We start from the raw sequence: 27,038 nt of genomic DNA, 5'->3' as shown, positions 1-27,038 counted from the left end.
AAACAGCACACAATACCCCAAAGGTGGCCTAATGACAGTTTTATAATCACTCCCCTGACAGAAGAAGGCAAGCCTGCCATCCACCTCCTTCACCACTTTCAGGGAGCTGTGAACTTGCCCCTGAAGATCCCTGTGTACATCAATGCTGCTGAGAGGCCTTCGGTTTAGTGAATACATTCCTCTTGCAATGAGCCTCCCAAAATACATCACCTCACACTTGTCTGGATTAAAATCTATCTCCGTATGGGTTTACCAACGGATCTCTTTCTTGCTGTATCCATTGACACCATTTTTCACGATTCACAACTTCATCAATTTGTACCATCTAGAAACTTGCTAATTAAATCATTTACATTTCCATGCTAATCATTGGTATATGTTACAGACAATAGATTATCCAATTCTGATCCTTGTGTAATAACACTGACCACAGAAATCCAGCCAGCAACATGCTGTGGAAGGAACATATTTCATTTAGTCAGTCAGTTAGAAAGCATTCCAGGCATTGGTGTGGCATTAGATGTTCCAAGATATTCACAGTCCTGGTTAAAACACCCTAGAGCAGATTTTCAGTTCTGTGTACACTACCTAGGGACTCCTCCAGAACCCAGTATAAAACAGTAAACATTATCTCCTGCTGTGGAAGGACAACCTGTGTTGGTCTGAGCATGAACACAGAGTAGATTTACCTTGATGATAATCTAACCCCTGAAGACAAACAACCGGAACAAGTTAAGCAAGTACAAAAAAAAACATGTTATGGCACAGAAAGGGGCCCATCAAATCCAAGCTGGCTCTCTGTAGCAGAATCCATTATTCTCATTCTCCAGCTGTTCCCAAAACCCTGAAAGTTTATTTCTCTCATATCTGATATAATTGTATTCATTAATCATGGATCACCTCTACTTGCACCACCATAATAGGCAGCATGTTCTGCATATTTCCAGCCAGTGGAACACTTGCTCATCTCCCACTTTCTCAAAACGTTATACCTAATCTTAAATTTTGAGCCATCACCTATCAAGTGCAATTTATTTTATTGTCTGCTCTATCTAGATGTGTTATAATCATATCCATTTTATTCTATCATGATTTTTTCAACTTGATTTCTTCAAAGAAAATAGCATTTTTTCCAAATCAATCCAGTGACTGCATTTTCTTCATCAGTGCACCACACCAATATGTCTGTACTCCACACCCTGAAGATCAGGAATCTGTTGACCTGAATTGGACACAATGATTGACTGTGACCTAACTAGTCAATGAAATTGTTTAATGAAACCCAGGATCCCATATGTTTTGATCAAAACACTTTGATTATGTCCTCTCTCCTTTAAAGAATTGTACACCTTGCCCCCCTTCCCTCAGTCTCTACTCTTTGTGTCTGTGCCATGCAAATATATATTTCTTTTCTACATTGCTTCTCTCAAAATGTATCAACTCACTGTATGTTCTAAAAAAAACATTAACTCTCGCTCCACACATTGTGCCCCTTGGAAAACAGAACATTACAGCACCGGAATAATTGGCCCATCATGTCTGTGCAGACCATGATGCCGTTCCAAACTAATTCCACCTGCCTGCACATGATCCATATCCCTGCCTACCCCTTGCCTGCTTATGTGCCTGCCCAAATGCCTCTTAAGCATTGTGATTGTTTCTGCTTTTATCACCTCCCAGGAGAGTACATTCTACTCAACTATCACCTTTTGTATTAAAACTTGCCTGACATAACTCTCTTGAAACTTTCACATGCTGTTGGAAATGCTCAGCAGGTCTTGCAGCATCTGAGAAAATAAAAATCCATTAATGTTTCGGGTCCTTCATCAGAAACGTGAACTCTGATTTCTCTTCACAGGTGCTTCCAGACTTGTCGAACATTTCCAGAAACTTTTGTTTTTGTTTCTGATCAACCGCATCTTCCGTTCTTTCGGTTTTTATTTTCTTTAAATTTCCCCTGTCCCCTGAAATCTATGTCCTCTAGAATTTGTCATTTCTACCGTGGAAAAAGATTCAGATTATAGAACATAGAACAATAAAGCGCAGAACAGGCCCTTCAGCCCTCAAAGTTGCATCGACCTGTGGAATTTTCTCAACTCGTCCCCCTACACTATCCCAAAATCATCTGTGAGCTTATCTAAGGATTAATTAAAACTCCCTAATGGAGCTGAGTTGACCACCTGAGCTGGTAGGGCATTCCACACACTTACCACTCTCTCTGTAAAGAATTTGCCTCTGACATCTGTCTTAAATCTATCACCCCTCAATTTATAGTTGTTCTCTCTCGTACAAGCTGTCGTCCTCATCCTAGGAAAAAGGCTTTCCCTGTCTACCCTATCTAATCCTCTGACTATCTTGTATGTCTCTATCAAATCCTCCCTTAGCCGCCTTCTTTCCAATGAGAAAAGACCCAGGTTTCTCAGCTTTTCTCATAAGACCTTCCCTCCAGACCAGGCACCATCCTGATAAATCTCCTCTGCACCTTTTCCAAAGCTTCCACATCGTATTTGTAACGGGGCGACCACAGCTGTAAACAATATTTCAACTGTGGCCGCACCATCATTTTGTATGGTTGCAGTATGATATTGTGGTTCCAGAACTCAATCCCTCTCCCAATGAAACCTAACACACCGTATGCCCCCTTAACAGCACTATCCACCTGGGTGGCAACTTTCAAGGATCTATGGACATGGACTCCAAGATCCCTCTGCACATCCACACTACCAAAATCTTTCCATTGACCCAGTATTCTGCCTTCCTGTTATTCTTCCCAAAGTGCATCACCTCACATTTAGGTGCATTGAACTCCACTTGCACCTCTCGCCAGAAGTGAGAGAAATCAAACATGATATAAAGATCCAACAGAGTCACTATATTCATTTGGCCATAAAGGGAACATGATTATCTTGTTTGTCAGTGAGCAAAGGTTTCAAACAACATTGTGTGTGGTCAAGCACCAACACACACACATACACACACACACATACACACACACACACACACACATACACACACACACACATACACACACACATACACACACACACACACACACAGACACACACATACACACACACACACACATACACACACACACACATAAGTGTATGAGTGTTCCAGTGAACTGACTGCAGAAATTATTTAACATTATCCAGTTCACAATCTAAAAACACTCACAGACAGAGAAGCCATAAATATGTTGTGTTTATGGGAAAGGATTCACCAGATCATCCAACTTGGAGATATGCGAGGAGATCAGCACCATGGAAATATCTGGATTGTCAGAAGGATTGAAAATTCACAGACCTACTGGAGACTCATTGACACAGACATTCTGTGCGAAGAGATTTATTTTGTCATCCAGCTTCATGTCACACCAGTGGCTTTACACTGACAAGAGAGCTTTCCCCTGACTGTGGGGGAAAAAAACTTTAAGATCTGTAAATGTCTTAAATTCAATGGTCTTTATTTAACATCACCCTATTCACATGGGGGAGAAGTCGTTCAGCTGTTCCATGTGTGGGAAGGTATTCACTTGGGGATCCAGCAGTGCCTTGCTCTTTCTTCCTTGATAAGAGACTCAAGCATTTTCCCCACGGCAGATGTTGCACTAACTGATCTATACTACCCCATCTTTTGTCTACCTTCCTTTTTAAACAGCGGCGCCAATGTTTTCCAATCTGCTGGAACTGCCCCAGAGTCCAGCAAATTGGGAAAATTACTGACGGTGCAACTGTTCTATCCCCCGCTGTCTCTTTTAGCACGCTGGGATGCATTCCACCAGGACAGAAGACTTGTCTATCATTAGCTCCATGGGCTTGCCCAACACTAGCGTTCCGTAATAATATTTGTTTCCAGGTCCTCACCAACTCCATCTCTTTGTCAATCTCTGGCATGTTATTAGCGCCCTCCACTGTGAAGACCGATACAAAATACCTGTTCAGTGCCTCCGCCATTTCATCACACCCCATAACTAAATGTCCCTCCTCATCCCCTGAAGGACCAACATTTACCTTAGCCACTCTTTTTCATTTAAAGTTTTCATAGAAACTTCTGCTATCTGTCTTTAAATTATGTGGTACATCTTTTCTCTCCTGTTCTTTCCTACGGTTCTTTCTCACTCTTTTTGTGACTTTCTTCTGATCTTTAACGCTTTCCCAATCTTCCAGTTTCATGCTGTTTTTGACCACTTTGTGTGCCTCATCTTTCAATGTGAGAGATGGGAAGGGAGAGTGGGGAGGGGACGGGAGGGAGAGGTGAGGAGGGAGGGGGAGAAGAGAGGGTGGAGGAAGGGGAGGTGCGGGGATAATTGGATTGGGGAAAGAGGCATGGCAGAGGAAAGAAGGGGTGGAGAGAGGGCTGTAGGAGAGAGGGGGTAGGAGAGAGCTGGGAACGGTGGGCGAGAGTAGGAGGAGAGATGGGAGGAGAGGGAACAGGAGGACAGGGGGTGAGGAGCAAGGAGTGGATGGCGTAAGGGGGAGTAGAGTGGTGGAGGGTGTATGGGAAGGGGGTTGTAGGAGAGAAGGAGAGGAATGAAGGAGAGGAGTAGAGGTGGGGAGAACGTGGAAGGTGGAGGACGGGAGGAGACAGCGAATGAAGTGGGGGGATGAGTGATGGGGAAGAAGGGAAGGAGAGGGGTTAGGAGAGAGGAGGAAGTGAGGACGTAGGGGGCGTTTGGGGTGTGAGGCGAAGGGGAGTTTGGGGTGGAGTAGGAGATAGGTGGTGGGAGGTAGACGAGAGAGGGACATGAGGATTGGGGAGGAAAGAGGTGAAGATGAGGAGGAGGGGAGGACAGTGGGAGGTGAAGGGGAGGAGAGGCGGAAGTGGGGGAAGGAGGGGGAAGGTGAACAGGGAAATGGAGCAGAGACAGGGAGGAGAGCCAGGGAGGAGGGGGCAGGAGAGATGGGAGAGTAGAAGGGAGGACAGGTGGGAGGAGAGGATACAAGGGGGTAGGGAAGGAGTTCAGGAGAAGGGGTGAAGAAGAGGGGACGGGAGAGGGGAAGAAGTGAGTGTGGAGAAGAGGGAAACGAGAGGGCAGGGAAGCGGGAGAGGAGGGGAGGTGAAGAAAGGAGAGGTGGAAGAAGAGAAGGGGTGAGGAGAGGGAATGAGGAGAGAGGGGAGAGTGGAGAGGTGAGGGGGAGAGGGGAGAAAGAGGAGAAGGGGAGGTGAAGGGGAGGAGAGAGAAGAGAGGGGGACAGGAGAGAGGAGAGACGGGAGGGGGAGATGAGACAGCGGTGAGGAGAGAGGGGAAAGGGGAAGAAGAAAGGGGAGAGGAGACAGTGATGAGGAGTGAGAGGAGAGAGTAGTGAGGAATGAGAGGAGAGGGGAGAGGAGAGAGGGAAGAGGAGAAAGAAGAGAAGGAGGAGGAGGAGAGTGGGATAAGAGAGGGGAGTGGGAGAGGGGAGATGGGAGAGGGAGAGCATGGGGGAGGAGAGGGGGGATGAGGAAGATGGGGAGGAGAGAGGGAGAGGAGAGAGAGAGGGAGAGGAGAGAGAATGGGAGGAGAGGTGGATGGAGCGGGGAAGGAGAGAGGGAGGAGGTTACGGCGTGTACGAAGAGGGGGAGGAGAGAGAGATGTAGGAGAGTGAGGGGCGAGGAGAGAGGGGAATGAGAGGGGGAAGAGAGAGGGGGAAGAGAGAGGGAGGGGAGAGGAGAGAGTGGGAGGAGAGAGGGGGGAGGAGAGAGGGCGCAGAAAAGAGGGGTGAAAGAGAGAGAGGGAGAGGAGAGAGAGGTGGAGGAAAGAGGGGCAGGGAGAATGAGGCAGACAGCAGCAGGGGCAAAGGAGGGTTTCAGAGGGGGGAGGAGGAGAGTGGGTGAGGTGTGGGGGCGAGGAGGAGGAGAGCGGGGGGATGTTAGCCGGGAGAGAAGAAGTGAGGGGGAGTAGGTGGTGGCATGGAAAGAGGGAATAGACAGCAGGAGGCGTGGGAACAGAAGGAGGTGGCGAGAAGAATTCGGGAGGACAGAGCGGTTGAAGGTGGGGAGGAGGAGATTGGGTGAAAGACAGAAGTGCAGATGGGTAGGACAGTGAAAGTGGGGGCGGAAAACGAGGAGGGAATCGTGAAGACAGGTGAGGGCAGGGTGGCAGAGGAGAGGGGAGTAGGATACTGGGGGAAAGAGAGGGGTGGAAAGATGGTTAGGAGAGTAACCCACATAGACCTTGCTCTGTCTGAACAGTTCACCTTACCCTTTGGGCAACTCCACTATGGCCAGTCCACCCAGACCTGCACACCATTGGACCGAGTGAGGAAACCCATGCAGACACTGGGGAGAATGTACACACTCTTCACAGACGGTTGCCTTGGGCAGGATTTGAACTGGGTCCCTGGCAGTGTGAGGCAGCAGTGGTAACCACTGAGCCACCGTGCGACCGTAATGAGAGAGAGAGAGAGAGATGAAGTGAGAGTGGGGGAAGAGAGAGTTGAGAGGGGGAGAGAAGAGTGAGGCAAGAGAGAGGGGAGAGCGAAAAGAGATGGGAGAGAGAAGAGAGAGTGGAGGAAAGAGAGGGAGAAGAGGGTAGGAGGAGAAGAGGGGTGAAGAAGAGGTGGAGAAGAGAGCAGAAGAATGAGAGTGTGAAAGAGAAAACGAGAGAGGAGAGAGAAGCGAAAGAGAGAGCGACAGTGAGAGAGATAGAAAAGGCAAAAAGGGAACAAGTGACCCCCAGCCCACACTCTGTCACACTCAGACAGAGCTGAAAATGTGTTGCTGGAAAATCGCAGCAGGTCAGGCAACATCCAAGGAACAGTAGATTCGACATTTCAGGCATAAGGCCCTTCTTCAGGAATGAGGAAAGTGTGTCCAGCAGGCTAAGATAAAAGGTAGGGAGGAAGGACTTGGAGAAGGGGCGTTGTAGATGCGCTAGGTAGAAGGAGGTCAAGGTGAGTGTGATGGGCCGGAGTGGGGTGGGGGTGGAGAGGTCAGGAAGAAGATTACAGGTTAGGAAGGCAGTGCTGAGTTCGAGGTCGGTTCCGTCGACAGGTGCTGAGGAAGGAGATGTGGCTGTGGTAGCAAGTCTGTTTGAGAATGTGGCTGAAGAGCTTCTGTGCAGAGGAGATGACCTGGGGTGTGCAGTGAGCGAGGGAGGGACTCCCTCTGCAATCTTCTTCGTGACCTCTCTGCCCTCACCCCACTCTGGCCTATTACCCTCACCTTGACCTCCTTCCATCTATCGCATCACCAATGCCCCTCCCACAAGTTCCTCCTCCCTACCTTTTATCGTAGCCTGCTGGACACACTTTCCTCATTCCTGAAGAAGGGCTTTATGCCTGAAATGTCGAATCTCCTGTTTCTTGGATGCTGCCTGACCTGCTGCGCTTTTCCAACAACACATTTTCAGCTCTGATCTCCAGCATCTGCAGTCCTCACTTTCTCCTCACAGACAGACAGAGACAGTAACAGGTCAATACTCCCCCTGTCAGCCCGCATGGCTTGAGGATAATGGCTGACTGAGCAATGTTCAAATACTCCCAGAATCTTTTACCCAAGCCCCATCTACTCCCCAACCTAGTTCATCCTGTCAGCTCCCAACTACCTCCAACTGGAACACACCTCCCCCAGGTATGGGATACACCAACAATCACCTAAGACTTTGGTACAGATCGTCAGGGAGGATATGATGGAGAAATTGTATGCAGTGATTGGTAATGACTGAGGATGCAACACTCAAATGCCAATTATTTCCAGTTTGTGATGAATCGATTGATCAAGTCAGATCTAGAGTAAATGTTTCTTTGGCGTTTCCTGTCTATGAATCTTCTTCAAATATTCAAAGAAGTTTAATAAAGGCAGTGTCTGTCCAGGTGAGAAATCAGAGAGACAAATAATTCCCTTTGTTTGATACTTTTGTGTATATATCCTTCCTTGAAATCCTTGGAGAAAGAAGCTTCAAAGATCCATCACTATTAGGGCAGAGAGAAAAGAATAATCAAAATAAAGTAAGAAATTGTCTCTAAACATTAACATTATTTCTCTCTCCCAAAAGGTGCCAGTCCTATTGGGTTCCTCCTGCACCCTCTCGATAATTTCAGAAACTCGCATTATCCCTCCTCCAGGTCGAGGGTGATCAGTATACTCACAACAGAGATCATCATACATTGTGAAGGATGGGAGGGTCCAGAGAGGGGATAGACTCATTCATTTACCAGTAAGATTAAGGAGTGATTTAGGATGCAATGGAGCAACTGGAGTTGAAGCGAGATGCAATAGAGCTTATTGGCTTATAATTGGTATAGATAAGGAAGATGAAAACAAGATGTTCACATTAGCTGGGGGAAATGGACGAAGAAATACAAAAATTAAGATTGTGGATAGATTGACAGGGAGGATTTGATGAAGTCGCTATATGGAAGAGATTCAATGTCCACTGTATCTTAATGGATCTCATTTGGACTGAACAGCCTGAAGTTCTGTATTTAATTTTCAGATTCTGTCAAGCCGTGTGCTTGAATTATCCCAGTACCAGAGTCATAGTGATGTAGCTCAGGCAGTCATTTTGAACGATCTGGGTATCTTCTAATTCCCAGTTCCTTTCCCTCTGGGTGTTTGCAGACCCCTCAAGCTCTCTGACACTTTTGGTAATGAAAGCAGGAAAATTGGTGACAGACTCTGAAAACAGTGAGAGCTCCAGTTGTTCCACCGCCCTTCAGATCCCCGCTAACCTTCCTGCTTTAGGGAAATCGGCACGCCTGGTTGGTGACAGGCTGTATGACTCCAATGGTCAGCAGTGGGCTGAAAGATAAAGGTTGGTAGTTTGACACCATCCAGGTATGGAGCTTTGGTTGTTCCAGATCAGACTATGGGAATACTACCCTAGCTCCATTTAAACCGGAAAATCCATGGCAAGGTTGAATTGCAGCCCAAACCATTGATGATTCTGTGTTCCCTGGCTCCACATGGAGTAAGATAGGGACAAACACTGCTCTCTCCAGACCCCTGCTGTCAACAGACAGTGGCCACTGCAGCTCCCTGCACAGCCCTGGGACACAGCTTACAGAAACTCCCCCATCCCCACTCCCACCTCATGAATGGCGCTTCCCGTGTGAAAATCTTTACATTTAATACGGGAACGGTTGCAATCCAACCCCTGTCCCCAAGATGAGAAGCTGCAGGATTTTGTGATGAGAACAGTGTTATGAAGTTGAAGACGTGCCCTCCACCTTCAAATGAGAGTGAATGCTGTTCGGAACTGAGCGCTGACAAATACCTGTGATGACCAGCTCGCAGTCTCAGCCTGTACTGGAAAATTGGAAAGATGTAACGGTTGGCTGTGGAACAAGTCAGTTTTGCTTGGTAATTAAGAAACAATTCCAATTTTACCAATCAATTTAAATTATGCCTCAGAATACTAAAATCCAATCGCTCTTGAATTTAGTGTTTAGAAACACTGCAGAACCGGGTGCTTCCACGATGTTACTCCCACTGACCATTCCCCATGAAACATGCCCAGGTTCTCAGTTGAGGATTTTTGCTGGGAACCTTTGCCCCTTGGCTTTGAACCAGGCCGCCTGCCCAAGGAAAGCAAATGTGGTACTGTTTTTAGTGGAAGGATCAGAGTCCAGGAACTCCACTGTGACACAGAATGGCCATCAGTGCTGTACACATCTGTGCATATTCAAAACCAGTTTGGCGAACACTGTGAAAATGTTTCACACAGAAATGAAATGGGATTGTATTCCGTTTCATCACTCGAGCATGTATGAGCGAGCAAATTCAAAGCCAGGTTTGCTGACGTGAACAGCAAGTTACAAATCTCTGCTCATGTCAGTCTGAAAGGCTGCCATCGGGAATAAGGCTATTCTTGCCCGATTTTGAAGCGGGGAGTTTTCGTGTATGAGGTGACTCTAACAGCCACTACACTACAGGAAATATCCCCGCGAGCAGCTGGTGTTCAGAGTCGGCCAGCACTAAAATTTACAGCGGCTCAACGCTTCATCTTTCTGTTTCCAGGAGCTGGTTATTCTCCAGCGTAATTGGCATCATTTAAAAAATAAAATCACGTGAAATTGCTCACAAAATATAAACAAAGATGGTGTCAGGGATGCACAGTTTGGAATGTCGGGCGAGCCTGAACATACTGGGACGTCTTACCCTTCATCGTCAGGCATGACCTTAAGGAAGGTTTGTCAACAGAAAAATTTGTGTTATTGATCTCTGCAATATGGGGCGAGTTAAAAACTGGAGAGCATAGGTTTAAGGTGAGACGGGTAAAATATAAAACGGAATGAGGCACCTATCCCACAGAGAAGGTTGTGCGTGTATGGAATCAGCGACCAGAGGAAGTGGAGGAGGCTCGTACACTCAGAAGATTTCAAAGGCAACCGGCTGAGCTTCTGGATAGGAAAGGTTTAGTGGGATAGGGGCCAGATGCTGGGAAATGGGAGTTTGTTTAAAATGCATTTTAAGAGACATTGAAGCATGAATGCTGTTCTGGGGACAGTGCGAGGGCAATCAGCCATAAACATCTCCCAGATCCTTCAGAGCAATTCCAAACTGCACTCCCAAAATGTATTGGAAACTTGGTGCACCGCCACCTCCCGAAAAGCTCCGAAATGAGGGAAAAGAAAGAACTGAACATGAACGGACCATGAAAAGTTAAGAGATTCCCAAACACAGTCTCGTTTAGATTAATTTGCCCATCCGATCAACAATGCGGCAGTGCCTGCTTCCTCCATCTCCAGGGCAGAAGGGAAGGAAATAAAAGAAATTTAAGATCATATGACATCACAATGTAGTGGAATTATTTTCCCATTCGCCAGAACACCAATAATGGGAAGTAAAGTCACTGCAGGATTTTGTTTCACAACAGCGATGCAATACCAATCTCCGTTCTGTTTCAGTGAAAACAGTCAATAACACAACTTGGCCGGAACATGATGCAGCAGGAGAACCGCTTGAGACCGGGACATTTCATGTGGGACGCAAACGTGATCATAACAGCATAAACACTGACAGGATAGAGAGTGTGCACTCTACCAAATCAGAGGTACATTTCCAAAAGCAAAACCACATGGTTGTGTTGGAATTTAAACACAGCAGCATTTAACAGGCTGCAGTAAAACAAACAGCACACCCACAAAGGGCAGCGGTTGGATCTGAACTCGAGCCACCTGAGAGTTTGGAGTAAGAAAGCAGTTCCTTCGGTCACTTGGCCACGAAACCAGCCACAGCTGCAGTGTATTGTCTTACACCTTCCATGGTGCTCCTGTGAAACATTAGAAGCAAAGTCACAGGGAAACAGTTCTGTGATCCCTCTCCTGCTGGCACAGCTGCAGGGATATGACCAACTACAATATCAATCTCGCAACAAACATTCAATCCAGCCAAAAATCATTTGATAGCTGGAATCAAGCTTCTGAGATTTGATAAAGCCACAAATGTAATGTCTGTATGAGAGACTGTATATTCGGATATGATTGGGCAAAGTAACCATGAGCTGCATGATATTGCTGGTATTTGGATTGTTGCTTTGGTAAATGATTTCGTCCTCTGCTCGAAACAGGACAACTTTCAGTTTTTGAGGATCTGAACAGAAGTCAAAAGGTGATTGCCCCACCCCAACCCAGAAGATGTCAAAGAGGTGCTAACTGCCCTTGAGTGCTCTTTGTTCTCGATGTGAAGAGCTCTCTGCCAGAGTCACCTTCATGTCTCTGGTAGCTGAGTGAAACACAAAGAAGGAGCCCCTCAATCCAGACAAAAATCAATGGTAAGCTGAGTCTACCTACTCAGACTCTTTTCAGCTACAAATGTTTCTGTGAGTGCGTGAGAGTATATGTTCGGTTACGATTTGGTCAAATCACCATGAGCTGCTTGACATTACTTCAATTTCGATTCTTGCTTTGCTCAATGATTGCTCGAAACAGGACAACTTTCACGTTTACATGGAACATGAAACACACCGGACAACAGGGAAAATGCACAAAGCTGAGCAGGCCGTGTTCCACATTATACCGTGCAGCATAGTTTCAGTCACTGTGACTGTTTTGCAGCATAAGGGCCCAAAGAATGTTCTCCACCCTAAAAGCGGAGGTAGCATTACAATCCGAGAACGACAGATCACATTGTGAGGATGCTCTGACCTCGGGGCCAGTTCGAGATGCCACTTTCCTTGCCTTTTACCTTAACCGTGCAATTGGCTACAAGGATGTTCACACCTGGACATGAGCCACATCGATACCGACTGAGTTGGAAACCTGTGTGGGAATCGACGAGAAGCGACTCAATAAATCTTGCTAAATTCCATGGTGCTTATTAGAAATGCAGTTTCTGTTCACCTCAATTTAAAAGGCAGTTTCTGAACATAGTAACTGAAGTCAAAAGGTAATTATTTCACTCCACCCCAATTCCGGGAGTGGTGCTAACTGCCCTTGAGTGCTTTTTGTTCTCGATGTGAAGAGTTCTCAGGCATGAGTCACCTTCACGTCTCTTGGTGCTGAGTGACTTACAAAGAAGGAGTTTCACCAGAGCTGCAACTGCCTCACTTTCCCACTCGCCCTGCCCGTTTACAGTTTCCTGCTCGTCAGTGATTTAAAGAAAACCAAAAGGTTGCGATGTTATTCCGCAGCCTCTCTGTCAATTCCTCCGTTTCAGTTCCAACATGGCTTAGATCTCGGGGCTCACCTTAATACTAGCGACGCTATGAAACCACAAGTCCAGAGGTTCCTCTGGGAGTGCAATTTCTTTCATTGCTGTTGCTGATTGAATGAGTCACTAACGTGCGAACTGATCCAAACCATGATTCAGCACCTCTGCTGCCAATTCTCGCACGTTGAATAACGACAGAGAGTTTCCAAATGAGGCCTTGCAGAGACGACTTTGGTTTACATTTGACAGACAGACTAGTTCAGGAATCAGTGGTGCGCTGATCAGTAGCACCAGCGCATCAGCTTCTTCCCTGTCTTTGAACCGGTCCGCCTGCGCAAGGAATGCAAATGCGGGACAGTTTTTCGTGGAAGGGATCAGAACGCGGTAACTACACTCTCAAACAGAATGACTTATGATCAGAACCAGGTTTTACAATGGTTCTGATCAGAACAAGCCTTTACAATGCTTTGCTCACTAATTAAATGGAAGTGCATCACATTTCACAAAGAGAGCAGATTTGTTCGAGCATTTTCGAAGGCAGATTTGCAGATGGGAGAGCAAGCAAGAAAGCTCCGTTCTTGTCCGTGTAAAAGGCTGCAATTGAAGAACAAAGCAGTTTCTGCTCAGCTTCGAACTGGGGACCTTTCGCGTGTGAGGCGAACGTGATGACCACTACACTACAGAAACGAGCTTCAGCCGAGCGCGTTGCGGCTCTGTGGCATCCAGCACAGAAAGTTGAAGCCATTCTACGTTTCACCTTTCTTTTTCCAATAGCTCGTTGTTATCCAGGGAAATTGACATCTTGAAAAAGTCAAAAAATATAGACTGAAATTAGTGACAAAATATAGACAAGGATGTCGTCAATGTTTGGACTGGAGTGTGAAGTGGAATAAGCTGGGACAACTTTCCCGGCAGCATAACGGCTGCGACATGGTTTTATGGAAGGGTTGTAAACTGAGTATTTATGTGTTTTACACAAGCTAGGGTGAGTTGGAAACTCGAGAGCATAGGTTTAAGGTGAGTGGTCTGAAATTGACAAAGGACCCCGACGCACATTTTCCACTCACAAGGTTGTGGGTGTATGGAATGAGCTACCAGAGGGAGTGGAGGAGGCTATTGCACTCAGAAAATTGCAATGGTAATCGGATGAGTTTCTGGATAGGATGGGTTTAGAGGGATTGAGGAGAAATGCTGTGGAACGGGACTTGTTTAATTTTGGTGATGTGGTGAGCATGGATGAGATACACCGAAGTCTCTGTTTCCACGCGGTGTACCCCAATAACCTTGCGTTGCTTACACCGGTTCTAAAGGATTACTTTTCAGCGGAGCTTGTCGTCGCAGTCTGTAGCACAATCATTTAGTCTGTTCGACTGCTCACGGGAAAGGTAGTATTGTGAAACACTGCAGAAACGAACGACTTCCTTACTTTTGCTCCGACTGACCATGCTTCGTGAAACTTTCCCAGATCCTCAGTTGAGGATTTTTGCTGCTGCAAGTTACCTCAGAACCCCTGTTAACTCGTAATGTATTGACCGAATCGCAAACAGAAAGCATTTAACACGGAACACAAACAAAACGGGCATACCTAATGCATGTTCAGACACAGCGAAGCATGAATGCTAAATGTGAGACAGTCCGTGGGCATGAGGCATAAAGTAATCTCACAACTAACAACAGGGCAATTCCAAACTACTCTTTCAAACATACTGCAGCCTTAGTGCACCACCACTTCCCAGACAATGCTGAAAAGAGAGAAAGAAAGAATATAATAAGTATGGGCCATAAAAAAGTGAATTTCACCAATCACAGTCTCGATTAGATTACCTTTCCCTTCCGGTGTCTCCAGGACGGAAATGCAGGAAATGGGAGAAATTCAATAACATATGCATTGGAAAGATTTTCCCATTCGCCAGAAAGCCAAATAACGATGAATCGACTCACCGCCGGACTTTGTTTCACAACAGCGATGAAATAACAGTATCCATTCGGTTCCAGTAAAACCTCAACTTGCCTGGAACATAAACCAATCGCTGAGCTGCTTGCGATTTTCTGCAAGGGAAGGCGAATAACATCATGGCAGCTGAGAGACCTGACAATACTCGGCACCTGTCCACAGTTAATTCTCCGAGAACATCAATGCAGCGGGGATCGAAGCAGCATTCGAGCTGATCAGCTGAAATGGCAGTGGTGGGATTCGAACCCACGCCCCTTTCAGGATTGGAACCTGGATCCAGCGCCTTAGACCGCTCGGCCACACTACCAGACAGCCTGAGCGTCCATTTTCTTGCATTTCGAATTGTGCTCCTGCATAACCACACATGCAAAGTCACATGAAAAGGGTTCCATGGTCCCTGTCCGACTCGCACAGCAGCTAGTATGTGCCCGGCTACAATGTCTATTTCGCAGCAGATAATGAAAGCCCATCAATCCAGACAAAAATCAATGGTAAGCTGTGTCTATCTTCTCAGACTCTTTTCAGCCAGAAATGTATCTTTGACTGCGTGAGAATATATGTTCGGTAATGATTTGGTCAAATCACCATGAGCTGCTTGACATTACTTCAATTTCGATCCTTGCTTTGCTGAATGATTTCACCGATTGCTCGAAACTCGACAACGTTCACGTTTACACGGAACATGAAACACACCGGACTACAGGGAAAATGCACAAAGCTGAGCAGGCCGTGTTCCACATCATACCGTGCACTATATTTTCAGTCACTGTGTCTGTTTTGCAAAGAATGTTCTCCACCCTAAAACCGGAGGTAGCATTACAATCCGAGAACGACAGATCACCTTGTGAGGATGATATGACCTCGGGGCTGGTTCGAGATGCCACTTTCCTTGCCTTTTACCTTAACCGTGCAATTGGCTGCAGGGATATTCACACCTGGACATGAGCCACATCGATACCGACTGACTTGGAAACCTGTGTGGGAAGCGACGAGAAGCGACTCAATAAATCTTGCTAAATTGCATGGTGCTCATTAGAAATGCAGTTTCTGTTCACCTCAATTTAAAAGGCAGTTTCTGAACATAGTAACTGAAGTCAAAAGGTAATTATCTCACTCCACCCCAATTCCGGGAGAGGTGCTAACTGCACTTGATTGCTTTTTGTTCTCGATGTGAAGAGTTCTCAGGCATGAGTCACCTTCACGTCTCTTGTTGCTGAGTGACTTACAAAGAAGGAGTTTCACCAGAGCTGCAACTGCCTCACTTTCCCACTCGCCCTGCCCGTTTACAGTTTCCTGCTCGTCAGTGATTTAAAGAAAACCAAAAGGTTGCGATGTTATTCTGCAGCCTCTCTGTCAATTCCTCCGTTTCAGTTCCAACTTGGCTTAGATCTCGGGGCTCACCTTAATACTAGCGACGCTATGAAACCACAAGTCCAGAGGTTCCTCTGGGAGTGCAATTTCTTTCATTGCTGTTGCTGATTGAATGAGTCACTAACGTGCGAACTGATCCAAGCCATGATTCAGCACCTCTGCTGCCAATTCTCGCACGTTGAATAACGACAGAGAGTTTCCAAATGAGGCCTTGCAGAGACGACTTTGGTTTACATTTGACAGACAGACTAGTTCAGGAATCAGTGGTGCGCTGATCAGTAGCACCAGCGCATCAGCTTCTTCCCTGTCTTTGAACCGGTCCGCCTGCGCAAGGAATGCAAATGCGGGACAGTTTTTCGTGGAAGGGATCAGAACGCGGTAACTACACTCTCAAACAGAATGACTTATGATCAGAACCAGGTTTTACAATGGTTCTGATCAGAACAAGCCTTTACAATGCTTTGCTCACTAATTAAATGGAAGTGCATCACATTTCACAAAGAGAGCAGATTTGTTCGAGCATTTTCGAAGGCAGATTTGCAGATGGGAGAGCAAGCAAGAAAGCTCCGTTCTTGTCCGTGTAAAAGGCTGCAATTGAAGAACAAAGCAGTTTCGGCCCAGCTACGAACTGGGGACCTTTCGCGTGAGAGGCGAATGTGATGACCACTACACTACAGAAACGAGCTCCAGCCGAGCGCGTTGCGGCTCTGTGGCATCCAGCACAGAAAGTTGAAGCCATTCTACGTTTCACCTTTCTTTTTCCAATAGCTCGTTGTTATCCAGGGAAATTGACATCTTGAAAAAGTCAAAAAATATAGACTGAAATTAGTGACAAAATATAGACAAGGATGTCGTCAATGTTTGGACTGGAGTGTGAAGTGGAATAAGCTGGGACAACTTTCCCGGCAGCATAACGGCTGCGACATGGTTTTATGGAAGGGTTGTAAACTGAGTATTTATGTGTTTTACACAAGCTAGGGTGAGTTGGAAACTCGAGAGCATAGGTTTAAGGTGAGTGGTCTGAAATTGACAAAGGACCCCGACGCACATTTTCCACTCACAAGGTTGTGGGTGTATGGAATGAGCTACCAGAGGGAGTGGAGGAGGCTATTGCACTCAGAAAATTGCAATGGTAATCGGATGAGTTTCTGGATAGGATGGGTTTAGAGGGATTGAGGAGAAATGCTGTGGAACGGGACTTGTTTAATTTTGGTGATGTGGTGAGCATGGATGAGATACACCGAAGTCTCTGTTTCCACGCGGTGTACCCCAATAACCTTGCGTTGCTTACACCGGTTCTAAAGGATTACTTTTCAGCGGAGCTTGTCGTCGCAGTCTGTAGCACAATCATTTAGTCTGTTCGACTGCTCACGGGAAAGGTAGTATTGTGAAACACTGCAGAAACGAACGACTTCCTTACTTTTGCTCCGACTGACCATGCTTCGTGAAACTTTCCCAGATCCTCAGTTGAGGATTTTTGCTGCTGCAAGTTACCTCAGAACCCCTGTTAACTCGTAATGTATTGACCGAATCGCAAACAGAAAGCATTTAACACGGAACACAAACAAAACGGGCATACCTAATGCATGTTCAGACACAGCGAAGCATGAATGCTAAATGTGAGACAGTCCGAGGGCATGAGGCATAAAGTAATCTCACAACTAACAACAGGGCAATTCCAAACTACTCTTTCAAACATACTGCAGCCTTAGTGCACCACCACTTCCCAGACAATGCTGAAAAGAGAGAAAGAAAGAATATAATAAGTATGGGCCATAAAAAAGTGAATTTCACCAATCACAGTCTCGATTAGATTACCTTTCCCTTCCGGTGTCTCCAGGACGGAAATGCAGGAAATGGGAGAAATTCAATAACATATGCATTGGAAAGATTTTCCCATTCGCCAGAAAGCCAAATAACGATGAATCGACTCACCGCCGGACTTTGTTTCACAACAGCGATGAAATAACAGTATCCATTCGGTTCCAGTAAAACCTCAACTTGCCTGGAACATAAACCAATCGCTGAGCTGCTTGCGATTTTCTGCAAGGGAAGGCGAATAACATCATGGCAGCTGAGAGACCTGACAATACTCGGCACCTGTCCACAGTTAATTCTCCGAGAACATCAATGCAGCGGGGATCGAAGCAGCATTCGAGCTGATCAGCTGAAATGGCAGTGGTGGGATTCGAACCCACGCCCCTTTCAGGATTGGAACCTGGATCCAGCGCCTTAGACCGCTCGGCCACACTACCAGACAGCCTGAGCGTCCATTTTCTTGCATTTCGAATTGTGCTCCTGCATAACCACACATGCAAAGTCACATGAAAAGGGTTCCATGGTCCCTGTCCGACTCGCACAGCAGCTAGTATGTGCCCGGCTACAATGTCTATTTCGCAGCAGATAATGAAAGCCCATCAATCCAGACAAAAATCAATGGTAAGCTGTGTCTATCTTCTCAGACTCTTTTCAGCCAGAAATGTATCTTTGACTGCGTGAGAATATATGTTCGGTAATGATTTGGTCAAATCACCATGAGCTGCTTGACATTACTTCAATTTCGATCCTTGCTTTGCTGAATGATTTCACCGATTGCTCGAAACTCGACAACGTTCACGTTTACACGGAACATGAAACACACCGGACTACAGGGAAAATGCACAAAGCTGAGCAGGCCGTGTTCCACATCATACCGTGCACTATATTTTCAGTCACTGTGTCTGTTTTGCAAAGAATGTTCTCCACCCTAAAACCGGAGGTAGCATTACAATCCGAGAACGACAGATCACCTTGTGAGGATGATATGACCTCGGGGCTGGTTCGAGATGCCACTTTCCTTGCCTTTTACCTTAACCGTGCAATTGGCTGCAGGGATATTCACACCTGGACATGAGCCACATCGATACCGACTGACTTGGAAACCTGTGTGGGAAGCGACGAGAAGCGACTCAATAAATCTTGCTAAATTGCATGGTGCTCATTAGAAATGCAGTTTCTGTTCACCTCAATTTAAAAGGCAGTTTCTGAACATAGTAACTGAAGTCAAAAGGTAATTATCTCACTCCACCCCAATTCCGGGAGAGGTGCTAACTGCACTTGATTGCTTTTTGTTCTCGATGTGAAGAGTTCTCAGGCATGAGTCACCTTCACGTCTCTTGGTGCTGAGTGACTTACAAAGAAGGAGTTTCACCAGAGCTGCAACTGCCTCACTTTCCCACTCGCCCTGCCCGTTTACAGTTTCCTGCTCGTCAGTGATTTAAAGAAAACCAAAAGGTTGCGATGTTATTCTGCAGCCTCTCTGTCAATTCCTCCGTTTCAGTTCCAACTTGGCTTAGATCTCGGGGCTCACCTTAATACTAGCGACGCTATGAAACCACAAGTCCAGAGGTTCCTCTGGGAGTGCAATTTCTTTCATTGCTGTTGCTGATTGAATGAGTCACTAACGTGCGAACTGATCCAAGCCATGATTCAGCACCTCTGCTGCCAATTCTCGCACGTTGAATAACGACAGAGAGTTTCCAAATGAGGCCTTGCAGAGACGACTTTGGTTTACATTTGACAGACAGACTAGTTCAGGAATCAGTGGTGCGCTGATCAGTAGCACCAGCGCATCAGCTTCTTCCCTGTCTTTGAACCGGTCCGCCTGCGCAAGGAATGCAAATGCGGGACAGTTTTTCGTGGAAGGGATCAGAACGCGGTAACTACACTCTCAAACAGAATGACTTATGATCAGAACCAGGTTTTACAATGGTTCTGATCAGAACAAGCCTTTACAATGCTTTGCTCACTAATTAAATGGAAGTGCATCACATTTCACAAAGAGAGCAGATTTGTTCGAGCATTTTCGAAGGCAGATTTGCAGATGGGAGAGCAAGCAAGAAAGCTCCGTTCTTGTCCGTGTAAAAGGCTGCAATTGAAGAACAAAGCAGTTTCTGCCCAGCTTCGAACTGGGGACCTTTCGCGTGTGAGGCGAATGTGATGACCACTACACTACAGAAACGAGCTCCAGCCGAGCGCGTTGCGGCTCTGTGGCATCCAGCACAGAAAGTTGAAGCCATTCTACGTTTCACCTTTCTTTTTCCAATAGCTCGTTGTTATCCAGGGAAATTGACATCTTGAAAAAGTCAAAAAATATAGACTGAAATTAGTGACAAAATATAGACAAGGATGTCGTCAATGTTTGGACTGGAGTGTGAAGTGGAATAAGCTGGGACAACTTTCCCGGCAGCATAACGGCTGCGACATGGTTTTATGGAAGGGTTGTAAACTGAGTATTTATGTGTTTTACACAAGCTAGGGTGAGTTGGAAACTCGAGAGCATAGGTTTAAGGTGAGTGGTCTGAAATTGACAAAGGACCCCGACGCACATTTTCCACTCACAAGGTTGTGGGTGTATGGAATGAGCTACCAGAGGGAGTGGAGGAGGCTATTGCACTCAGAAAATTGCAATGGTAATCGGATGAGTTTCTGGATAGGATGGGTTTAGAGGGATTGAGGAGAAATGCTGTGGAACGGGACTTGTTTAATTTTGGTGATGTGGTGAGCATGGATGAGATACACCGAAGTCTCTGTTTCCACGCGGTGTACCCCAATAACCTTGCGTTGCTTACACCGGTTCTAAAGGATTACTTTTCAGCGGAGCTTGTCGTCGCAGTCTGTAGCACAATCATTTAGTCTGTTCGACTGCTCACGGGAAAGGTAGTATTGTGAAACACTGCAGAAACGAACGACTTCCTTACTTTTGCTCCGACTGACCATGCTTCGTGAAACTTTCCCAGATCCTCAGTTGAGGATTTTTGCTGCTGCAAGTTACCTCAGAACCCCTGTTAACTCGTAATGTATTGACCGAATCGCAAACAGAAAGCATTTAACACGGAACACAAACAAAACGGGCATACCTAATGCATGTTCAGACACAGCGAAGCATGAATGCTAAATGTGAGACAGTCCGAGGGCATGAGGCATAAAGTAATCTCACAACTAACAACAGGGCAATTCCAAACTACTCTTTCAAACATACTGCAGCCTTAGTGCACCACCACTTCTCAGACAATGCTGAAAAGAGAGAAAGAAAGAATATAATAAGTATGGGCCATAAAAAAGTGAATTTCACCAATCACAGTCTCGATTAGATTACCTTTCCCTTCCGGTGTCTCCAGGACGGAAATGCAGGAAATGGGAGAAATTCAATAACATATGCATTGGAAAGATTTTCCCATTCGCCAGAAAGCCAAATAACGATGAATCGACTCACCGCCGGACTTTGTTTCACAACAGCGATGAAATAACAGTATCCATTCGGTTCCAGTAAAACCTCAACTTGCCTGGAACATAAACCAATCGCTGAGCTGCTTGCGATCCTGCAGGGGATGGCGAATAACATCATGGCAGCTGAGAGACCTGACAATACTCGGCACCTGTCCACAGTTAATTCTCCGAGAACATCAATGCAGCGGGGATCGAAGCAGCAGAGTTGATCTGCTGAAATGGCAGTGATGGGATTCGAACCCACGCCCCTTTCAGGATTGGAACCTGGATCCAGCGCCTTAGACCGCTCGGCCACACTACCAGACAGCCTGAGCGCCCATTTTCTTGCATTTCGAATTGTGCTCCTGCATAACCACACATGCAAAGTCACATGAAAAGGGTTCCATGGTCCCTGTCCGACTCGCACAGCAGCTGGTATGTGCCCGGCTACAAGGTCTATTTCGCAGCAGATAATGAAAGCCCATCAATCCAGACAAAAATCAATGGTAAGCTGTGTCTATCTTCTCAGACTCTTTTCAGCCAGAAATGTATCTTTGACTGCGTGAGAATATATGTTCGGTTATGATTTGGTCAAATCACCATGAGCTGCTTGACATTACTTCAATTTCGATTCTTGCTTTGCTGAATGATTTCACCGATTGCTCGAAACAGGACAACGTTCACGTTTACACGGAACACGAAACACACCGGACTACAGGGAAAATGCACAAAGCTGAGCAGGCCGTGTTCCACATCATACCGTGCAGCATAGTTTCAGTAACTGTTTCTATTCGAGAAGCCACTTTCCTTGCCTTTTACCTTAACCGTGCAATTTACTGCAGAGATGTTCACACCTGGACTTGAGCCACATGGATATCAACTGAGTTGGAAACCTGTGTGGGAATCGACAAGAAGCGACTCAATAAATTTTGCTAAACTCCATGGTGCTTTTTAGAAATGCAGTTTGTGTCCAAGTAAATCGAAAGGCAGTTTCTGAACATAGCGACAGAAGTTACTGCTCACCCCACCCCCACTCCGGAAGTGGTGCTAACTGCACTTGGTTGCTTTTTGTTCTCGATGTGAAGATCTCTCACGAATGAGTTACCTGCATATCTCTTGTTGCTGAGAGACTCACAAAGAAAGAATTTCACCAGAGCTGCAACTGCCTCACTTTCCCACTCGCTCTCCCCGTTTACATTTTCCTTCTCGTCAGTGATTTAAAGAAAACCAAAAGGATGCGATGTTATTCTTGCCAATGCAAGCAGATTGCCAAATCTTAGTTTTAAAATCTTGCTGCAACTGTTCTGATCTTAATGAAGGCACACATGGGATTCAGTGCAGTAATGATCCCCTAAACTGGAGAAGGAAATCCTTGCCTTCAAGAATACGTCCGGAATGTTCACTGATTCATCCCAGTGATGGCAGGACTGTCCTCTGGAAGCATATGAGTAAAATCATTCAATGTTCCATGGAGTTTCGAATGAGTGGTGAAGGGAAAGTCTCCATTCACAAATTAATCATTCAGTAGAATTCAATACAGGGACCCATGAAATGATGAACACATTGAAAAAGAACATGGACGTACGATACACAATAGCTAAGACAATTACTATGTGAAAAAACTTTGATTTCAGATCCACGGTGGCCTTTGGTGATGATATTTACTGTCCAGAACCAGTCTGCACTGGAATGACTGGAGACACACTATGAAGTATTTGAACTTGAGTCGCCTTTAGAAATAGCTGAGGCTCACTCAGGGCACGGGGAGTTAGAGATGTTGGCCTTACAAAACTTTCAAACATTTCATGGAAGAATAAAGGGAGTGATAGATAATTTTCGATCCTACGGAGATGATGTTCATGAACTGGATAGATAATAATTTACCTGAGTGGAGTTTATACATAGTGACGTCATATTTAAAAAGCAAAGAGTTCATAGTGTGACTGTAAAATCTTCAGGTCACCCTCAGTGGGAGCATTGTGTGTAATCCTTGTCCTCATGCTCCACCAACAACATGTGAAGAGGTTAGAAAGGACACCGACGCTGTTTCCTGGATAGCAAGATATTAGAAAGCCAAGTGACGTTGTTTACTGAGACATAAAAATATCAGAAAGGATGCAAACGGGATGATGGAAAGAATGAGGGAGTTTATTCACGAGATCTGGAAATGCTGGAGCAGAAACACCCAAGTTTGAAGTCAACAAATGAGATTTTCACATAACGTGAGGTTTGAATGACTAAATCAGGGAAATCCCCTCTTTCGAGTGAATCAATAACTTTAGTTAGAGCTTCAAAACCATTAGTGAATGATTAAGAAAAGTTTGAATGAGAGTTTCTTCCAATCAATACAGTTAGTTAAATCGTGAACGACTTTCCAGAAATAAAACGTAGAAGCTGATTTCACAGTGTTTTAAAAGATACACAAACAAACATACAAGGAGGGAATTTACCATTGAGAGGAAGTCAGTGTGGTTGCGTAAGAATTTCGAATTTGGTTGACTTCAGCCACAAAGACATTTCATGAACACGTAGAACTGATTAAGATTGAGTAAAAAACGTTCATGGATTGGTAAGGTGTGGCGTGTTATTCATGGTGAAACTCTGTAAATGGAGCTGATGTCCTAAAATAACTGCAGACAGAAGTTATATCCCAATCAGTCGGAATTGAATCGTCACTTGGAGACGCAACACCTACTTTAAAGATTCGACCACATTCACATGATGTTATGTATATTTCGTACATTCTTTACTCCACCCAAGAAATGCACCAAGAAGATCTGTTATTTTGTATTGTTAACCCCCTGTACTTCTCTGCAGCATGCCATTGAAGATAAAATATGCTCAGGCCAAAATTCAATTCAATACAATATTCAAACGGTCCTATGTGATTTTTCCTTTTTGATTATTGCAATAACCTTTGCGACTTTGCAACAAAATGCATAACATAAAACCAGTTCAACATTTATTTTCGCGAAATTAAAGCAATGCACATGGGAAACGTTATCCACCTGCTGAACAATCACCTTTGGCTCTCTCTCCACACATGTCTCTTCACGTTTTAACTACTTGCAGTATGTTTGTTGATCAAGGAGTTATTATCCAATAAAGGTCATTTCTCAATCCACAAACACGGGTATTTTCCCATAAACTTGACTTTGCTCAATATCACCTTCTATCCGTACCCCTCAAGACAATGAATAATTGAAGCTGCTCCATGTGAGGCTCAAACTTAAAACTTCAGCGCAGCACAGCCCACTATACTGGCACAGAGATACCATGCACTGTCACCTGCATCACAGGAGCAACACATTAATGCTTATCTCCACATTCCTGGTTGTACCTTAACGTTTGGGAAACCGAAGTTCTCTGATTCCATGGCTAGTAACGGGGATTTAACGATCATCTTCACCAGTGGTTCTGACTCCGAGTGAGGAAAATGGTGAGCTACTCATTGCAAAGATGGGTAGATTTTTGAAATATATAATTTCAACATTTGCATTCAATAACCAATGAACATTTTATTTTGTTTTTCATCTGTAGAAATCTTAAAATCTTCATCTTTAACAGACTCAATGACAAATCTCCATTGTGTCTCTGGTATCAAATTCCAAAGTGTAAACCCGCTCTGAATTCTTCCACCGCAGTCCGCTTTTTGGTAGTGTTCCTGTTGTGGGAAATGCACTTCCCCGCGTGTCAGCTGCTGCTCCCAGCATTCTCTCTGACACTGCACTCATTTTCCTTCTGACACTTGCTCACTGGGTTGCTGTGATCATAATTGGTGTTGCATGGCCTAGGAAAATGATACAGATCAAGGTATTTGCATTGTTGAATTCAATTGTCTGTTTAGTCTTATTTAGGATTTGGAAAGTGTCTGTTCTGTACAGAAGTGCGTGTCAAAAACATCTGAGCAGAAGAAAGGTGTTCCGAATAATGACGTTGAGCACAATGAACTCTCCTCCAGTCTGGAAAACAATTTCTCACTGGCAATTTAATAGACAGTAGAAAATAGGTGCAGAAGTAGGCCATTCTGCCCTTCGAGCCAGCACTACCATTCATTATTATCGTGGCTGATCATCCTCAATCAGTATCCTGTTCCTGCCTTATCCTCATAACCCTTGAGTCCACTATCCTTATGAGCTCTATCCAACTCTTTCTTTAAGGAACACATCCTTCTTACTCGAGTTCTTCATTCCGTTGACTTCAAATCTTCACAGAATTCAACAGACTTTGTTACATAGTCTTTTCTTCATTTTTGTTCAGATCACTGTGAGCAGAGTGTCACAGTGGGAATGCCGTTGTCCCACAACCCAGAGGCCAGACCATAGTCTTGGAACCGTACTGTGCTATTTAGCATTTCACCAGACCAGGGAGAAATATCTGCTGTTCTGCATAATTTACGCAATTCACTTATTCATGAGTTCATATCCGTGCTATTGTATGTGACGAGATGGCCGAGAGGTTAAGGCGATGGACTGCTCATCCATTGTGGTCTGCACGCGTGGGTTCGAATCCCACTCTCGTCGGTGTTTTCAAAGCTGCTACTTTTGTATGCTCAAACCTTTCTTATTGAAATTGGAACACCAATGGTCAATTTATATGCATCGACGCTATTATAAAATCTCAAAGAATAATTTGAGTCAGTTGCTTAAACTGCATTGAAACGTAGATCGCATTGGGATAATGAAAAGTAACGCGATTTTCTTTTTCAAGTCAAGCTGCTGTGACCTTTTATCATATGAAAGAGATCCAGGAAAACCAAAATACAAGAGATGCGAAGGGCATGTTTATGTAATGGGATTCTTAATGACTGTTTTGTCAAATGAAATCTGGAGCAGGTTGAGTAGAAGGTATTCATCTTGGTGAGAAGAGTACAGCGAAACAACACAAAATAATGGAAATATTTCAAAAGGGGCGTGGCGTGGGTGTTGGGGTACAGAGAACTGGCTATAAATGCACAGTAGAGAATTGCAGACATGGGTGCCATGCATGGATACGGAGAGACTTACACAATGGTCTCTCCCTCGCCCGTTGCTCTCGCCATTGATGAAGGCTGGACACAAGACACAGATAAATACAAGATGTGGGAAGCAAGCTCCAAAACGTTATGCACACACTGGATGCATCACATTGAACCATGAACAACTGGAGAAGGAGCATGTTCACTGTAGGGAGTGAACATAACCTGTGGATCAATAATCGCAAATTCATGCAGCATTAGCACGAAAAATGATTTAATGTGTCTTTATACGCATGTCATTAATAGACGTTTCGTTCTAATACTCGTGTGGTTGAAAGAAGAGGACACCACATGTCAAGATGGATGACAACGTAACCAAGTTTGCTTTGAAATTGAGATCCATTTATTCATTGTACACAGTGGACAAGTTCATTTTAAATAATACAAACCACATTCCCTCACCTGGAATAAAAGTGTGATTTCATTACAAACATTGCCCTTGCTAAGTAGCAGTTACACAACATGAAAAATATGCTGTAATTTTTATTGAGCATACATCAGTTAGCACCATTATCTAACTTCGGATTGAATGCAATATGCACATGATAAACAATATTTAAGAAAGAATGTCTTTTGGAAGTAATGATTCGGTGCTGAGGAAAAATAATATTAAATTCACATGATACGGATATTCCACCAATGGCTCCAATGGTGGAAATGGTCAGTGGGAACTATTTCTAAGTTGGTATAGAGGTGTGTGAGTTGCAAGGGTTGGGAGCTCCCACCTCATCTGGAGCAGCGTCTGCTCACATGGACCAGGGAGCATTGGGGCAGCAAGCTGGGAGTTCCCACCACACCTGGAGCAGCTTTTAGTTACTTGGAGTAGCAGGGAGCACTCGGGCAGCGGCTTGGGAGATCCAACTTCACCCGGAG

At 45.1% G+C, this 27,038-nt stretch overlaps 6 non-coding genes across 6 annotated transcripts; 1 reads left to right on the top strand and 5 right to left on the bottom strand.

Moving 5' to 3' along the window:
* Nucleotides 1–13,190: 13,190 nt before the first annotated feature.
* Nucleotides 13,191–13,263, bottom strand: trnav-cac (transfer RNA valine (anticodon CAC)). The gene has a single exon. It is a non-coding gene; the product is annotated as a tRNA-Val (tRNA).
* Nucleotides 13,264–14,755: 1,492 nt separating this feature from the next.
* trnal-cag (transfer RNA leucine (anticodon CAG)) lies at nt 14,756–14,837 on the bottom strand. The gene has a single exon. It is a non-coding gene; the product is annotated as a tRNA-Leu (tRNA).
* A 3,237-nt stretch (nt 14,838–18,074) lies between these two features.
* Nucleotides 18,075–18,156, bottom strand: trnal-cag (transfer RNA leucine (anticodon CAG)). Its single transcript has one exon. It is a non-coding gene; the product is annotated as a tRNA-Leu (tRNA).
* Nucleotides 18,157–19,828: 1,672 nt separating this feature from the next.
* Nucleotides 19,829–19,901, bottom strand: trnav-cac (transfer RNA valine (anticodon CAC)). Its single transcript has one exon. It is a non-coding gene; the product is annotated as a tRNA-Val (tRNA).
* Nucleotides 19,902–21,388: 1,487 nt separating this feature from the next.
* Nucleotides 21,389–21,470, bottom strand: trnal-cag (transfer RNA leucine (anticodon CAG)). The gene has a single exon. It is a non-coding gene; the product is annotated as a tRNA-Leu (tRNA).
* Nucleotides 21,471–25,589: 4,119 nt separating this feature from the next.
* trnas-gcu (transfer RNA serine (anticodon GCU)) lies at nt 25,590–25,671 on the top strand. Its single transcript has one exon. It is a non-coding gene; the product is annotated as a tRNA-Ser (tRNA).
* Nucleotides 25,672–27,038: the final 1,367 nt, after the last annotated feature.

Source organism: Hemiscyllium ocellatum, unplaced genomic scaffold (genome assembly GCF_020745735.1).
Source record: "Hemiscyllium ocellatum isolate sHemOce1 unplaced genomic scaffold, sHemOce1.pat.X.cur. scaffold_673_pat_ctg1, whole genome shotgun sequence".
In the NCBI taxonomy this organism is placed as follows: domain Eukaryota; kingdom Metazoa; phylum Chordata; class Chondrichthyes; order Orectolobiformes; family Hemiscylliidae; genus Hemiscyllium; species Hemiscyllium ocellatum.
Note: the sequence above shows the minus strand (reverse complement) of the source record. Positions and strands in the feature narration are given on the sequence as shown.